The sequence below is a fragment of the Mirounga angustirostris genome, unplaced genomic scaffold (genome assembly GCF_029215605.1).
Source record: "Mirounga angustirostris isolate CCGP_5_RB_7025 unplaced genomic scaffold, mMirAng1.0.hap1 SCAF_1, whole genome shotgun sequence".
NCBI classification, from domain to species: Eukaryota; Metazoa; Chordata; class Mammalia; order Carnivora; family Phocidae; genus Mirounga; species Mirounga angustirostris.
The window spans coordinates 52,594,629-52,612,517 of NW_026991709.1; the positions used below are offsets into that span (position 1 = coordinate 52,594,629).

The window sequence follows — 17,889 nt, forward strand, 5'->3', positions numbered from 1 at the left end:
AGCAGTCCCCAAAGAGATATGTCAAGCCCTAACCCTGGTACCTATGAATATGACTTTTTTTGGAAATAGTGTCTTTGCAGATGTAATTAAGTTAAACATCTTGAAATGAGATCATCCTAGATTTACAGTCAGCCCTATCTGACCGGCATCCTTATTAAAGAAAGAAGAAGATAGGTTACAGAAAGAAGATGACATGAAGGTGGAAACAAGTAGTACAGTGAGGATCTGTAAGCCAAGGAATTCTGAGGATTGTTAGCCTTTGCCAGCAGCAAGGAGAAAGACATGGAATAGATTCTCAGAGCCTCCAGAAGAAACCAAACCTGGTGATGTCTTGATTTCAGGCTTCTGGGCTCCTAAACTGTGAGAAAATAAGTTTCTGTTGCTGTAAGCCACTGAGTTTGCGGTTATATGTCATAACAGCTCTAGGGAATGAATACAGGCAGGTTAGCATTTCCTTTTAAGACAGAAAAAAACAATTACCTGAGCTATCTGCCCCAGTTTATTTCAAAGATGGGTCTAAAATGACCTCTCTCTATTCAAATTGGTTATTTCAAATTAGTAGAAGTTTCATAAATGACTCTCCTGTTGAAAAAAGTAAATTTCAGACAAACATAATAAATCTTATGACATAATTATAGGATCTCATGGATCTGAAACCAGAAACTTTCAACAAGGTCAGTGAAAATGCAAGATAATTATGAATAGATTTATAATAAAATCAGGATCTCTAAGTAAATTTCAGAGAAAATTCCCAACATTTGTAATGGTAATATTAGGATATTTACAGTGTTTGAAGTTCTTTGCATTTATTATCTCATTCAGTCCTTACAAGGACCTTGTAAGATAGCACTCATTATCTCTGACATTTTGACAAATAAACTGAAGAAGACAGGTTAAGAAAAATTAGTGCAAAATCATACAACTGAGACATGATGAATCAAAAATTCAAACCTAGGTAGTCTGTTCTTAATCTCAGTTATTTTATTCATTTTATGATATGTGGAATACCTCATTTTTCAAGAAGTGTAAAGTGCAAACACCAGTTACTCAGAAAAATTTCTAAAAAGAATTCAAAGATGGAACTTACTCAATGAAGTAATGCCCAAAACATAAAATGCCACATGCATTTTACAGGTATTTGAACTGAAGTAGGGACACAATAGATCTTATAAATAGACTCAAACTAGGTTTATGACTTAAAACATTATTTTTGAAATGTTTTATTTGGCTTTTTGAATTCCATTCCTACTGTGCAAAAGACTGGGAATCTATGTCTAAAAATAGAATCATGAAGTCTTTACACCAAACCCCTTCATTGGCGGTGACTGGCATTTAACCTGCCTCTAATTCTATCCTTTATGTATGATCACTAAAGATGATGGAGGAAGCAGTTATCAGACCAAACTCTAATCTGAAACTGGCTAAGAATGCAGAAATTATCATTGATCACTGAGGTTAATCAGAATGTTACCTATTATATAATAGGTAGTGTTTTACAAAATGGTATGGGGAAGAGAGGGAAGGATAATGGCAATCAGACTTATAAGACTCTAAATTACTGTGCAATGCTGTTAAATTTAAGAACATATGAATTGTCTGGCCTAATCTGCCACCTTCTTGACTCCTTTGTATCTTTATAAATGATAAACCCATAAAAAGTTTGAACTCATGAAATAGTAGTGAAGTGTTGGGTAACTTGAATGCCTTTACAAAGTGTTACATGTAGAATTTAGCAACTTTTTTTTTTTAATTTGAGTATAGTTGGCACATTATGTTCCATTAGTTTCATGTGTACAACACAGTGATTCAACAACTCTACACCTATGTTATGCTCACTCCAAGTGCAGCTGCCATCTGTCACCATGCAATGCTATTGCGGTACTGTTGACTCTAGTCCCTAGGCTGCACCTTTCATCCCCATGACTTACTCATTCCATAACTGGAAGCCTGTTATCTCCCACACCCCTTCACCCATTTCACCCATCCCCTCCAGCAACCATCAGTTTGTTCTTTGTATTTACGGGTCTGTTTCTGCTTTTGTTTGTTTATTCATTTGCTTTGTTTTTTAAATTCCACAGATAAGAGAAATCATATGATATTTGTCTTTCTCTGTCTGACTTATTTCACTTAGCATAATACCTTCTGAGTCCATCCATGTTGTTATAACTGATCTTTTAATCTCCTTTCTCTGTAATTTCCCATATTTCCATAAAGCTAAATTTTCTAAAATACAGATCTAATAATGACACTGACTTCTTTTAAATCATTCAGGTTTTCCTATTTACTTATGAGATCACTTTGAAACTCTTTAGAGGAGTAGGTAAGTGTGTTGTGTATGAAATCAAACACAGTGAGTTGGAGTCACAACTCTGCACTTACCAACTGAGTAGCCTTGTGCAAATTATTCGATTTCTCTAAACCTCAATATCTTCATCTGAAACATGGGGGATCCTAATAGTACCTACTGCAGAGGGTTGTAGTTATAATCAATCGAGAAAACATGCTAACTGCTTATCCTAAATACTTGCATAATCAATTCTCAGTTAGTAGTAGTAGTTTTTAATTGTTATTACTATTACACATTATTCACAAACTGGCCTCATCACACCTTTCCAACTAAACTTACTACTCATATTCATCTGCCTTTTTCAAAATAAACCATCTAGTTTTGTACTTCTTTGGTTTGTGTGTTAGCTTTGTCTAAAATTTCTTTCCTCATAACTTTCAGACCATTCTTGATATGGTAAGCCTCTGATGCATTGTTCAAGATCCAATCCAACCATTATTTCCTCTGGGAAAACTTGACCAGGTAGAATTCCTTGCTCCCTGAATTGTGATAGCAGAGCACTTGGAACTATTTCTCTCTGAGCACTTCTCATGCGCTATCACAGACATTTGAGGGAGTCTATCCTTCCTGCTAGACTAAAACTAGGGCTTGGTCATATTCATCCTTTCCAATACCTGGAACATTTGCTAGCACATTGCGTAGTAAGTAAACATGTAGTCAATGAAAGTAAATCAACCAGTCTGTGCTATTCCAAAGTCCATTTTGATACTAGGTTTGGCTCCAATAATGGAGAAGTAGTTTGTATCAGACTAATCCTCCCACTAAGAACAACTATAAGCCCTGAACCAAACATTTGAAAAACACCAACTATTGAAGGCACTAGGAAATGCCCAAAGGCAAGCTCAAAGTGGAAGCCATACAATCTAGAAAGAAGAGAATTACATAGAATGAAGATCTATGTTTACATGTTCTTCCCTGCTGGGGCATTTCCCTATTGTGTGGCTGGGGCGGTCTGAACTCAAACACAGAGCCAAAGTCTTACTGGTTTGAAATCACAGAGGATAGTCTTTAGGACTGCTGGTACAGTTGGAAATTGAAGGGAAAAGTGCCAGAAATGAGGTAGGCTCAGAGGGGAAATTCCTGAAATTTTAAATGTTCACTTAACCTTTAAATTGTACAGGCATAGGATAGATCCCAAGGGCCCAGCAACAGGGAACATTTGTAAAGCTGAAAAAATTTAGCAGCTATTTTAGCTGATATGCACAGCAAAGGAGACAGAGTTTAAAGTTTTAATCTTGTTATGTTAGAAGAGCTTCATAAGCAGTTGGGGCATTCCATTAAAGCTTCAGGACAGTTAAGCCTTAAGGGAAAAGTTATCAGCCCAGGATGAAGAATATCCTTAAGACTAACAGCAAAATCAAAACAAGCCATCTTTCTATATGAAACCATCCATATGAAACTAATCTTTACTCATATAAAACCAATCTTTCATATGTGCAGAATGATCTACTTTTAATTTAATTGTCTGCTAGAGTAAAATCAACGCTCTTCAAAGGAAGATAATAGAACTTACAGTCTACAACATATTATCCACAATGCCCAATATGTGATTAAATATTACTAAACATACTAGGAAATAGGAAAATGTGACCCAGAGTCAAGAGAAAAATAAGTAAATCAAAATAGACCAACAAATGAAAGCAAGCTGCTACAGATTTCACCTATGACTAAACACCTATTTTATTTATTTTAAGGAATATTACTAGAAATAAAGAGGGGCACTTTATAAGAATAAAAGCGTCAATCCCATCATGATGATATAATAATCTGAAATTGATTTGCACCTAATCAAAGAGCTTTGAAATACCTATACAAAAATCTGGTAGAACTAAAGGGAGAAATAAACACATCTACAATCTAATTTGAGATTTTATTTTAACACTGTTTCTTATTAACTGATAAAATTACTGTTCAAAAATATCAGTAAAAATACAGAAGATTTAAATAATATCATCAACTATATTAGTCTAGTTGACACTTAGAGAATATTACACCCAACATCTGTGGAATATATATTCTTTTCATGTGTAGATGAAACATTTATCAAGGTAGACCATATGCTAAACTATACTTCCTAATACAGTTCAAAAGAATAAGCTTTCTAGAGCATGTTATGTGATGGTAAGGAAATTCAATCTGAAGTCAATAACCATAAGTTATCTGGAAAAGCTCCAAATATTTAGAAATTAACAACATAATTCTGAATAACCATAGGTTAAAGAAGAAATCCCAAGATAAACTGGAAAGAATTTTAGAATAAAATAAGATTAAAATAGAAAACATTAAATATGTAGGATGTAATTAAAGCAGTACAGAGATGGAAAATTATAGTTTTAAATGCTAATACTAGAAAGGAAGAAAAGTTGAAACCAAAATCCATTTTTATAATCACTATCTTGTAAACATGTTCAACAAAATTTTCTCCTTCTGCTTCAGTAGTACTCTCCAGGATAAATCCTATCTCTAACTGAAACCAGAGTCCTAAGTTTCCTAGCTTCTTCCTGGAGAAATCTCAGTTTTAAGCATAACACTGATAGCGGTCATACTCAAATAATCCTGGAGAAGGGAAGCCACACAGATATTAATCAAAGAGGTTATAAGAACACTCATCTGCACCCCCAACTTCCTCCATACCACCCATATACAATCTTATATATGTGTACATATACACATATATAAATATGTCTTACAAGGTAATAAAGAATAAAACCATGTTTGCCATAGTGGTTAATAATCAAAATCCTATCATGGTTGATATTTCTTGTCTTACATTAGAATATTTCTGTATCACTTGAAATTTGAAAGCTCTACCTTCTTCTACTTCTTCTGTAATTGGTACAAGGAAATAAATTTTAGCATGTGGATCTCCTTTTAGTTAGGCAATTGTTATTACTTCCTTATAAAAAGTGTGCCAGATAGTAAAAATGTAATCAAAAATTTAGTCTCAGTTTTTAGGCATATCTTATGTAGGCTCTCCTGTAGTCACAAATGCAGACTGAATTCACTAAACTCACAACAGCATAGCAAAGGAGTGCCAGTTAACCAGAAATCTCAGAGACAGTGGGTGAAAATACTCACTTATTTCAGGTGTTTCCTTGTACAAGTAAAACCAATATTTTTAGTATTTTTATATTTTAAAAAATGGATTGGTTGAGTTATCTATAAAAACAAGTATACCTCTGGAACAAAAAGAAGACGTGCATTCATGTCTAAGGAGTCATGACATGTTTTCTAAGTTATGAAAAAAGTTTTCAGTGTTTAAGGAAAAAAGTATCCTTATGAATTTAGAGAAAATAAACATATTTTTCATTTGTCACTTGATAGTTGTGCCATAGGATAATCTATAAAATCATGTTTCAGAATGATTTACTTTATCATCACAGAGTGATAAAAATTTAATTTGTAAACCTACCAGGTTTGTTTATTTAGGATATGTGTTTCTTGATCTGTTAGCTTCTTGATGGAGATAGTATTTAAATGTATCCAGGATTACATATTTTTTTATTTTCTTATATGTTCATCTTTGGGCTGGGGGTTTAGATGGTCACCACTGTTCAAGTAATTAATTAACTAAATTTTCTTTGTTATTTCATTCTGACTTCCAGTCTCTAAGTACTACCATCTATATTTCCAGGTCCTTACTACTTGTCATCCAACTTCAATTTTGTCAATATCTGCAAACTACTGGCCCAACTGTTTCTGCTTTCTTGCCCCTTCAGTGCCCTCACTTCTTACTCGTACAGTTCAGTGATCCATCATGATAATCATACTTTTAGATTTACCTCTCTCTCTCTTGCTCTCTCTCTCACACACACACACACACACATGCACACACACACACACATCCTCCAGTTTCTTCTATCTCCTTTGATTATACCCAAAGAGTACAACTCAAGTTAAACCCAAAGTTTAATAAGTCTGGACCCCAACACATGAATACAGATGAAGAAAACAGAACCTTACTGCTTGGACTCACTTTAAATTCTTGAGCCCAGATTTCAAGGGGGCACTTACCGCTACATAGCCATTATTCTATATTTCATCAGTAAATTTGTTCCCCCCCCCAAGATAACAGTTTAGGGGGACCTGTGTGGCTCAGTTGATTAAGCATCTGCCTTTGGCTCAGGTCATGATCCTGGGGTCCTAGAAACAAGCCCCATATCGGGCTCCCTGCTCAGTAGGGAGCCTGCTTCTCCCTCTGCCTCCACCACTCCCCCCCTGCTTGTGCTCTCTCTCTCTCTCAAATAAATAAATAAATACAATCTTTAAAAAAATTTTAAAAATATAACAATTTATATCAAATCTCCATTTTTTTTCTTTTTCAGCCTAGGATCTTAATTTTTATTCATTGAAGAAAAGCAATTAGAGAAATACTACTTCATTTTTCCACCACCAAATATACAAATATTTTTCTGTATACATATGCTTTTTCCCATATATTTTAATTCAGAGTTTCCCTGGTCCTATATAATACTAACTTCTCCACTTGGACACACGATCCTATAGCTTCTCATTTGCTTAGGACTACATCCCCTCTCTCTTCCGCATCATCAGTGTACTTTTTCTTAAACATATATCCTCCAGCTATCATTCCAACATGTTTATTTTTGTATCAAAGCCCTTTTTTTAAAAAAAATATTTTCTATACACTAAGTAGTAAATCTATCTATCTCTACCATTTACTCCTCAAACTACTCTGATATGGCTTTTTTCCTCCTTCACTGAAATTACCTTAATGATTACTAAATACTTCCTTCTTGTCCAATCCAATGGAAACATATCTATTCTCATTCGAATTTCTGTCACAGGCAACAGTTGATGAATTTCTTCCTCTTTAGGCTTTGAGACTTTATAACCTCCTAACTTTTCTTTCTGACTCTTTGGCTTTTTATTGCATAAAATACCCTTACACAAAATATTGTAGTGTGCAGGCATTGGTTTTGAACCCTGTTCTCTTGTCTATTTTCTTCCTGAATAACTGTATTTCCATGGATTTATATAGCACTATATACTCTGACTCTAAAATTTATATCTCTGTTTTGTTCCCCTCAACACCATACTCATACATTCATTCATCTACTTGACCTTTCCACTGTGCTTTATAATAGGCATTGTTGGCTTTTGCTTATCGTCAAGACTCATTGTAAATGTTAACTTCTTATGAAAGTCATTCTGTATAAAATTCTTTCTATCTCATTACAGTACTTTATTTACTAAAAGGGGCTTATCCCAGTTTGAAATAAGCTTATTTATTTATTCTTTCCTTTATTTGCTTATGGTCCTATTCTCTTAATAAAATACATCTCCCTGATGGCAAGGTTTTTGTCAATCCTGTTTGCCTCTGTATCTTCAGCACCTAGAAGAGTACTTAACACATAGAAGGAACTCAATACTTTTCAAGGGCACTTAGAAAACACATTCATGAATTGAATTCTAATATTCATCAATACTAGTATTTACCAATTCATCAATTCTAGTGAGAGTTCTATTGATTCATTAAACTGGAATGGTTATAGTAGATTTAAAATAACCTAAGGTTACAACTCACCTGTAAGCATAACATTGCAGCATTTATTAGTATATGCCACTGAGGCTTCAAACTCCTGTCTTTCCATATCTAACATGGTAGCACGGGTTACATTTAGGCATAAGTATAAATGGTGTTCACAGTATTTCTGGATATTTATTTATTTAGGCTACCTTGTTTTGTTTAGGTAATTACATTTTGTAAGTTTTTAGACTCTATTTTTACAGTAAAAGTAATTCTTTTTCATTTATATGCTTCAAACTAAGAGTTTGGATGGGATTAGATGGGATATCCACCAGTCAAGGTGGCTGAAGTAAAAATTAGCTTCTGCAAAGATTTTAAAGAGACCATATATGAAGATGGCATGACAAAAAAAATAATCAGAATTTGATGGCAAATTCATTTCTATTTGAATACATATGATGACAGAGATGACAAACTAAGCAAATGTTACTAAACATATTCCCACAAAAAAAAAATATGACTTGCAGTATGTAGATATATACTTTTCTGTTTAGAGTACCTGGCTTTATGTTACAAATTTAAGACAATACAACGCCATCAAAGATCCTAAAACACAGTTTTCTGTTAAAATGTTAGCTATTTGGTTGCTCTCTTTAGCTTTATAAACTATGTATTTATGTTAAAATTGATGACTTTGCTATTATTGAAGATTCTGAACAAAATTAAGCATAATCTAAGCAAATGTACTAAATAAGAAATAACAACTAATCCTTCTGTGTGGGCGAGGATGCAGCGTTTGAGGGTTTTTGTTTTTTTTTTTTGGTTTGGGTTTTTTGGTTTTTGTTTTTTCATTCACCAGCAGCCTATGTGGCATCCTACAAACAAACTGGTGGATAATTGCACCCTAAAATTTGTGTGGTTATTACTTCCCAAAAGAAGATGAAGGAATATCTGAAAATATCAGATTCAGAAACGATCAGTTACTTGCTGTTTATTTCAAATTCCGTATTTTTCATTTTTATAAATTCTGATTGCATGAATAGAGTCTTTAACATTCTGTAAAATTAACCCATATTTTCCTATTTATATTAACCCATGGAAATCTGTAAGACTATAAACTTTGTATGCAGTTAACCTTTAAACATTCAAAACTCACTGAACACTTATACTAGGGGGGATGGCCTTGAGACTTGAAAGAAGAAAGTTCAGGATATAAATGGAATAGAATATAATCCAGCTTCAATTTTTTTGTTGTTTGTATCTCTACATGAACAACAAAATCCTTATTTCATTGATGTCTCCATTCACATGGGTCAAAATGAGCAGAAAATGTAATACCTTGTACCAAATCCCATTCTATGATTCCATTACTCATTTGGATCATGGGGCATTAAGTGTGGTTTCTGTATATGATAGAATAGTTTCTGAGATGGGTATATCAAATAAAATATTGAGGAAATACAGATTTACAACACATCTAACCTTGTAATCTGAACTCTGCTTATCTTTCTAGTATTATTTTTGCCTTTCTCTGCTTTCACTCAATGCCATACTTATACTGAAATAATTTTTGTACATGAGCAATGTTCTCTACACATTCTCTGCCATTTTATAGCATACTACCTCTACCTGACCCGCTCCACTCTCAACACACCCCCAACATTCCCCATAATGCACTCTTTCCTGGCTTAGTTACCACTGATTTTCAGCTCAGATGTTGCTTCCTTCTCTGTCCCATTCCCTGCCCAGGGTGGGTCAGTTGTCCCTCAAGATAACACTTGGACACATCTCCTTCATGGCACTAAGCACATATTATTTTAATCTTAGAGTTCTTGTTTCTCCGGATCAGAAGGCAGAGAATGTATCTCATACATTTTTACTCTGAGTCTCAAACCGTTATGTAACTGTGTAATACATGATGATGAGTACACAACAAGAGATTAGTTAATGAATGAGCTCAAATGCATAGGTGAGAGCACAAGTGGTGTCTAGACAAAAGACAGGAATAGTCAATTCACCCAAAAGGAAATAAAATTAGTTAAACATACCTTGTACCTTGTTTACCAAACAAACAGAAGAGGTGAAAATTAAAACAAATTTGTGTTCAGTAACCTATTCAGAGATAAACTATATTAATGGCATTATTCAATGATAGTAATTCTGAGATAAAATGGGATAGTCATAGATTACTAGTGGGAATGTAAATGAGAATTTTTTTTTTAATTATAGTAATGAATGCTGAGAACCATAAGAGTGTTGAAGGCCATTTGACCCACTTTGGGAATTTATCATCATCGAAGGAAAACTTTTATCTCCAAGTCATATCCATAAATTCCAGACACATCTACCCAGATGTCAATTCAACAGCTCTACTAGGGCATTTGGCAGGCACTCAAACTCAACATATTTGAAATTAAACCCATTCCTGCCTAGAAACTTGGCTCCTGGTTATGAGCTAGAGAACATTCTTTTTTAGTTAACAGAACAACCATTCACTGAATTGTTGATATGGGAAATCTGGGAAATATCTTTTAATCCCTCCTCTCTACTTCACTTGGCTCATCCAATTAAATATAAAGCCCTTATCCACTTTACCAACTCCAGTTCCTTCTTTCTGTCACCTCTCTTACTACCTTATGCGGGGGGGGGGGGGGGGGGGGGGGCGTGTCTCGCATCCCTAACTTGAATTGCTTCTCTTGCATCCACTCTTAGCCAATCACTTTTGCACAGTTCAAACCAATTCTTCTAAAATACAAATCTTGTATTGTCACTGTCCTGCATATATCTTTCCGGTATTTTCTTATTGTTATTGCTCATTGCTCCTTAACTTGGTTTAAGAGGTCAACTGTTATACACTACAGGGCTCTCCTTTACTCTAGAGAACTCAGGTTCTCTAGTTCTGGGACCTTGCACTTGATTTACCTCCTCTGCTTGGAAGGGTCTTCCCATCTGCTTTCTCCTTCACCTGGCTGCTTCCTACTCATCCATTGGGTTTAGGCTTAGTTGTTATATCCTCTGGAAAACCTTAGCAAACAATATTCCTATCACCATGTATTTTTCTTCAGACAACCTTTGTGACAACAAATAAATTTGTTAATTAATAACAAACTAACTCCTGGCCTACTGGACTCTAGGAAGGCTGACATTATTTCTATCTTGCCTGCCACCATATCCTTAATGCCTAGTACACAGGAAATATTTATATAATAAATAAATAATGCAGTCACCAAAAAATTAGTTTTAAAAAAGAGGGATCAGACTAACAAAAACAAAAACAATCACACCCAATGCTGGAAATGATACAGATAAATGGGTAATCATATATTTTTGGGAGAAATGTGAATTGCTACAAACTTTCAGGTTAAGTAAACTAGCAATATACCTGAAATTTTAATTTTACTTATTTTTTTCCTCCAAGTTTTTTTTTAAGATTTCATTTATTTATTTGACACAGAGAGAGAGAGAGAGACAGCAAGAGAGGAGACACAAGCAGGGTGGGTGGGAGAGGGAGAAGCAGACTCTCCACTGAGCAGGGAGCCCAATGCGGGGCTCGATGGGATCATGACCTGAGCCGAAGGCAGATGCTTAATGACTGAGCCACCCAGGCACCCCCCTCCAAGTTTTTATTTAAATTCCAGTTAATTAACATACAGTATAATATTAGTTTCAGATGTAGAATTTAGTGATTCATCACTTCCATGCAACACCCTGTGCTCAATACATAAGCACACTCCTTAATCCACCTATTTAACTGATCCCCCCACCCACCTCCTCTCTGGTAACCATCAGTTTGTTCTCTATAGTTAAGAGTTTCTTGATTTTGTTTTGTCTTGTTTTGTTTAAATCTTGCCATTTGCAACTATGTGGATGGAGCTGGAGTATTATGCTAAGCAAAATAAGTCAGTCAAAGACAAATACCATATGATTTCACTCATACGTGGAATTTAAGAAACAAGACAAATGAACATAGGGTGTACTAGAATCTTTTAAAAAATTTTCATCTTCCTTGGAGCAGTAATCTTAGTTTTGGAAATCTATCTGCAAATATAAAAGTTTCTGTATATAAGGAACTATATACCCTGTAGGTAACCTCTTTTATTAGTTTCTGTTATAAATGCCCAGCCTTTCTTTATGTAAAAACAAACTAATAGGAATATATATATTCTTATGTGTTCTACAAAAGTTAGCAATATACACTAAACTTACCTTTAAAAAAAAAAAAGGTTTAATTAGACTTTATTGGCAAAATCCTCATTACAAAACAAAAGCTATCTTTCCATATTGAAAAATTTCCTTAACTGATTTTTAACTGGAACCGGTTGCTTCTCTATCCTAAAATCTTTTTTTTTTTTCTTTCTTTCTTTTTCATTTTGGTCAAATTGAAAGCTTGCTTAACTGCTTTTTTTCCTACTGTGCTTAAGAACAAAAGCACAAAAAAATGATCAATATGGCAATCAAGATAATTCAATAAAACAATTTTTCATATGTTTGCCACCAGGGAATGCCACACAGACCACCACTACAGGACAACAGAGGAGGAAACTCTAAGGCCATCTTTGAGTTAATTTGCCAGTTTTAATGTTTCTTTAGAAAAATTTGGTCCTTTGGTTCAGATACACAGTTCATAGTGCCATCAATTGAAGCTGTGCACAGATATACAGGGAGAAAATGTCTCCTTTCAGGTTAACTTGGTTTCAAACTCACAATGTGAATTCTCTATTTGAAATGTAGCTAGTTTCATCTAGTCTAAATTGGGGGTATGTATCATTGTCTCTTTTCACTTCAGGCCAGTACTGGAAATGAGATGTTTCATTTCAGTGCATTTTTTCCAATTGAAATTGTGTAAATAAATAGATTGGGGAAGACTTAATGAAATCATCAATAGCCCAGAGCCATCTATTGGCCCCGTGCTAAGCATTTGGCATAATCAACTGTCTAAGAGATTGAAAGTCCTAGGTACCGGGATTTAAGGTTATCATGAGCTCAGAGAAAGGGGGTCTACGAAAGGGTTGGCATAGTATCTTCATATACATGGGTTAAGTCAAATGAAGGCATAAGTGATCCAGGGCATTTTAACCAATAAAAAGAAACTATACGGATAATTCAAATATTAAAATTCATATTTTAACAGTAAAGAAAAACTAGATTAGAATTCAAGAGAACTTACTTTTCCTTCTGGTTTTCTTAACTCGTTGCCATTAGATAAGCCATATGATTTCTCTATGCCTTAGTTTCCTGGCAGGAAAAAAAAGAAAAAAAAAACATGGTTCAAAAAGGACTCTTACTCACATTAAGGATTGCAGACACAACAAAGAAAGTAACAAAAAATGGAGCTGACCACTTCATCCTTGCATCAACTGGAAGAGTACTGCATTTTTCTACTGCATCTTACATTTGCATTTGAAAGAGTCCTGTGGCTATAAAATGTTTGAACAATTAGTAGTTTGGAAGAGGATTTCTAAAGTGAACTCCAGCTCTGATGATTGCACAGGTATTTTAGATAAGATATGTAATTCTCAATTCTAATCATTAGTAACCTCTGTAAACATATCTTCAGTGACACAAGGATTTTCCTTGGCACCTATTTACAAAGGAGAGGGACAGCCCTAAAAAGGAATGAAGGAAGGGAAGAGAGTGGAGATAGATCACAAGGTATATCACCTTGTTAGCAGAGAAAATCAACATGAGCATTTGTATGCATTCTATTGAAAAAATTCTCATTTTATGACATTTTGACAAGGTAAAGAAAACTGGAATAATATTGTACCTCATTTACTCAACTTCCAACTTATTTGATGGGAAATATTTTTTAAAACAACCTAATCCTAATCCTTAACTGGAATCTTGAAAATAATGTTCTCCCCAAGTATTCAGTTTTTATTATGAAATATTTTATAAAAGAAATGAGACACTTTAGGAACACAATAATTCATGTCTAAAATTCCCATTCATTCTCACATATTCTGAATACCTAAAATGATGTAGTAGAGTCCTTCCTGCTTGGCTACTTTGATTGCTCTTCTCAGTGATGGCAAAAGGTCATATTGCTTTATAAGGGCAAACACATAAGCACAAATAATTGTGTTTTGCTGCAAATAATTAAAGATGGCAAAACTATTAATTTGTTTAACCAAGTCAATCAAACATTAGGCGATATTACAAGATCAACTGGAAGGGAAGTTGTGTTTCTGGGTGCATGCACCCAGAAAGGTTCCACATTATCTTATGAGGAAAAGCTAATTTCCATTTTATCAATTCCCCAAGATAAATGTGGGTGGGCAAAAGAGGGCCTTTTAGAAAAATCATGTAAGACTGTTGAATCACAAACCTGTACCTCTGAAACAAATAATACATTATATGTTTAAAAAAAAAAAAAGAAGGAGATAGTAGGAAGGGAAAAATGAAGGGGGGGAATTGGAGGGGGAGATGAACCATGAGAGACTATGGACTCTGAGAAACAAACTGAGGGTTCTAGAGGGGAGGGGGGTGGGAGGATGGGTTAGCCTGGTGATGGGTATTAAAGAGGGCACGTTGTGCATGGAGCACTGGGTGTTGTATGCAAACAATGAATCATGGAACACTACATCAAAAACTAATGATGTAATGTATGGTGATTAACATAACATAATAAAAAAAAAGAATTAAAAAAAAAAAGAAAAAAAGAAAAATCCCTAAATGGAACAGACTACAGGACTCTCTGAATCTTGAACAGCTAATTAAGGAAACATGTTAAGGCAAATGAAACTCTTAATTATTTAAGGTTATTAAAAGTTAGACATAGTAAACTAAACAACATATAAAATATGATTTCAGTTAGGTATGGGGAAGAAAAATAAAGTATCTTCCTGAAGGCAAAGAGGTACAGTCAGACCAAATTACCTAATAGTATTTCCCATCTAGTTGCCCAGTGCAGATGCCATTTTCTAGTTCTCAAGAGCTACATTTTGTCTTCTTGGAGTCAGAAGATTGTGACTATCTTTTGTGGTTTTTGTTGCCCATTTAGAAATGGTACATCTCACCTTAGCTGAGCAATCAGAAAGTCACCTAATTAAGTAAGAGATTTTAAGTATTGCAACACACCAATAGATTAATATCATAAACTTTCAGAATATTTCAAAAGTTAGATTTGAACCAAGGGAGAACAGCTAGAAAATAAAAACCAAAGCCATAATCACATCAAATGCACTGGTGTAAATCTACCTATGGGGTTACCATTCTCTCTTCTGGATATGTTTCAAGTATTTTATATTTTGAGATGATTGGAGGTTTATTTCAAAAGAGAATTTGATTACTGATTAAAAAGTTAACAAACTAGTCTCACATATGACTCTATAATATTCTTCTGCTTAACCACTAAACTTGCTTTCTTTTCCTCCCACTCACCTTATCCCACATAGGATCCACAAATTCCAAGTTAGAATCACAGTTCTCTGATATGCTCCCAAAGTGACAGAAAAGGATTTTCCTTCCCTTAGTTGAGTCAGTCTCTAAGGCAGATGGCTAATTCATTGCACCTGTAACCAATTAGCCATTCAAAACAACTGATTCTTCACAGTAAATTGTTGCCTTGCCAATCTGAGAAGCAGGTGCATATTCAATGGCTAAATAATCCAAATACAAAATTCTTTTAGATTAATGTGCAGAAAAATATGACCAGTTATAATAATTCCATTCTAAATTAAGAATTTAATTATTTCAGGTTTTGAATCACAGCTTTGAGAATTTTGTGTTTTTCATTCTGATATTTGGCTACCAAATTAAGCATATGTTTTTTCAATGAAAATTAACTTTCTTTTTCAAAGAAGACTTTGAATTTTATTTTTCTTCTTTCTTAAAACAATGAATTTTGATTACAATATATGTATTGAAACATATTACATTATATAATAATACATTTAAATCACCTGCTTCAAAACAGTTACCTTTATATGGAAGATTTCACTTCCAGCCTAGGCACCCTATCTAACTCCATGGAACTGGGTACAACATAGCCACTCTTGTGTGTTATACAATGAGAATCTCTGTGGATTATTCTCTCACTACAGTGCCAACGTTACAGACTTTCATAGGCTTGAACCATTTTATTCTAGGAAGTTATCCAATAAAAATTTTCAACTTTCTCAGATATATTGTTTGAATATGGAGAAAGGTTACAGTGATAATTTTTTTGGGTGGCAGATGCCTAAAGCACCAACTAAATATCCCAACTTCTGGCTTCTCTTTCCATCAGAATCATGGCATGATAAGGAATTACTCCCAAGAGGAGTATCAGACCCTATTTAGTTGGCACCAAGATCTTACATCTTCCCATCCCAGGAATCAACCTTGAACACATTTCTAAAGTTAATAAGAGATCTCCAAACACCTCAAGTGAAAGTTCTCTACAAGGAAGAGATTCTATGAGAAAGGAACTAGAACTCTGACTGCATCATTGTAGGACAGCATCACCCTCCTACCAGACACCCGGGCTGTATACTGGAGACACTTTCAATCCATAGTTCCCTTTTCACATCTCACATGTCTCCAATTGTTTGGATTATATTTTCCATATGTTTCCCATGATTTTCATTCCTACTGTCACTATTTTGATGCCCTTGTCTTCCAACTGATTTATTCATAGTCACACATTTTTTTTTCATTTACTTATCCAATAAATGTGAATTAAGTATCTACGAGGGGCCAGGCACAAGAAAGAAAATGGTAAATGAAGAATAAGGTAGACAAGGTATCTGTTGCAATGGAGTTAATAGGTTGAGGCAGATACTGACAAATAAATCAACATTTACAGTTTAATCGTAATCCAGACTTGAAGGTCATGAAGGCTTTCCTGGAATAAGTGAATGTCTAAACCAGAACCTAGTGGTAAGCCCCTTCTCTAATTAAGCAAAGAAAGAGGGAATAATTTCCCAGACAAGAGGAATAATCTGTTTCTTGTCTCTTGATGTTCAGGGTCAACCTTCACAATGCTGGCTTACAGATTTATGTCCTTAACAATACTCCAGCCCATGGGCATCCTCTGTTTATAGATTCCCTGTTATCTCCTGAAGAAATTACACACCTGAGATTAAGTTTCCAGTCTCATCTTCTCCAACAAAGAGTACGATAGTACAATTTCACCGTAGTATTAGTCCTTTGCTGAAAAATAGGAAGAGTTAATCTATTTTCTTTTGTTGTTTGCACTATCTCCTTATACTGGAATGCCTCACACCATAATGCCTCTTCCATCACTTGAAACCCTACTTATTTTTAAACATCTATTAAAATATCATCTTTTCTACATGCTTTCCGTAGCCCCTTCATTCATAATTAGTTGCTTACTTTTCTGAAATTCCACTGCCCATTCTTTGCCTCTTGATCATACTGTGCCTATTTTATTCTGTTTCATATGATAGTTCTTTGTTTATACCTGAAGCTTAGGCTATTCTAGCCTTGTGAAAGGCCCTGCCCCAGCCATTTAGAATTCCTACTTCCCATTCAAGTCTAGAAAACTTCTTCCCTGTTAACTGCTTTACTGCCACTTTGAAAATAGAATTTCCCACAATTTCCTGTCTTCCTGCAAGTAGCAGAGGTAAGTAGATACCAGACATTTGCAATGGGATTCCTCACTAGCAGGGTTCCCGTTAGCATCTAGATTTTGACCTTGCATATGCTTTATTTCTCCTCTCCTGCCTAGTGCCCTAAGCTTCCTGGCATCACTTTTCCTTTCCACTCTCCAGCATTGTGGATAGACTCCCATTTAGAATAATGGCCCTTTCTGCCATAGGAGAAAGAAAACTCTCTTCCAAATATGACAGAGCTTTCAAAGAGATAGACTTGCCTTTAAGAAATTCTGGATATTAAAAATCTTCTGAAGAGAGATTTTTTTTAAATATAAAACTCCTTAGATAAGAAAATCATACCAGGCTAAAGCAAATTTGTTTTTTTCTAACATTCTTCCACTCTCCAATCTTGTCCCTTAGATAGTCCCTGACACTGAGAGTTGTCACAGGGAACCCTTTCTAGGGTTGGGCAGACACCCTTCATCTCAGACTTGGGTAAGGATTTTAATGTT

General features: G+C 34.7%; 1 long non-coding RNA gene across 1 annotated transcript in view; it reads right to left on the reverse strand.

Annotated features, from left to right (window-relative positions):
* Positions 1-543: 543 nt before the first annotated feature.
* Positions 544-17,889, reverse strand: part of LOC123834525 (uncharacterized) — a 130,474-nt gene continuing 113,128 nt past the window's right edge. Inside the window, exons 2-3 of the long non-coding RNA XR_010406624.1 lie at positions 13,006-13,073; positions 544-582 (exon numbers count right to left, since the gene is read on the reverse strand). This is a non-coding gene — a long non-coding RNA (uncharacterized LOC123834525). The remainder of the gene's footprint in view (positions 583-13,005; positions 13,074-17,889) is intronic.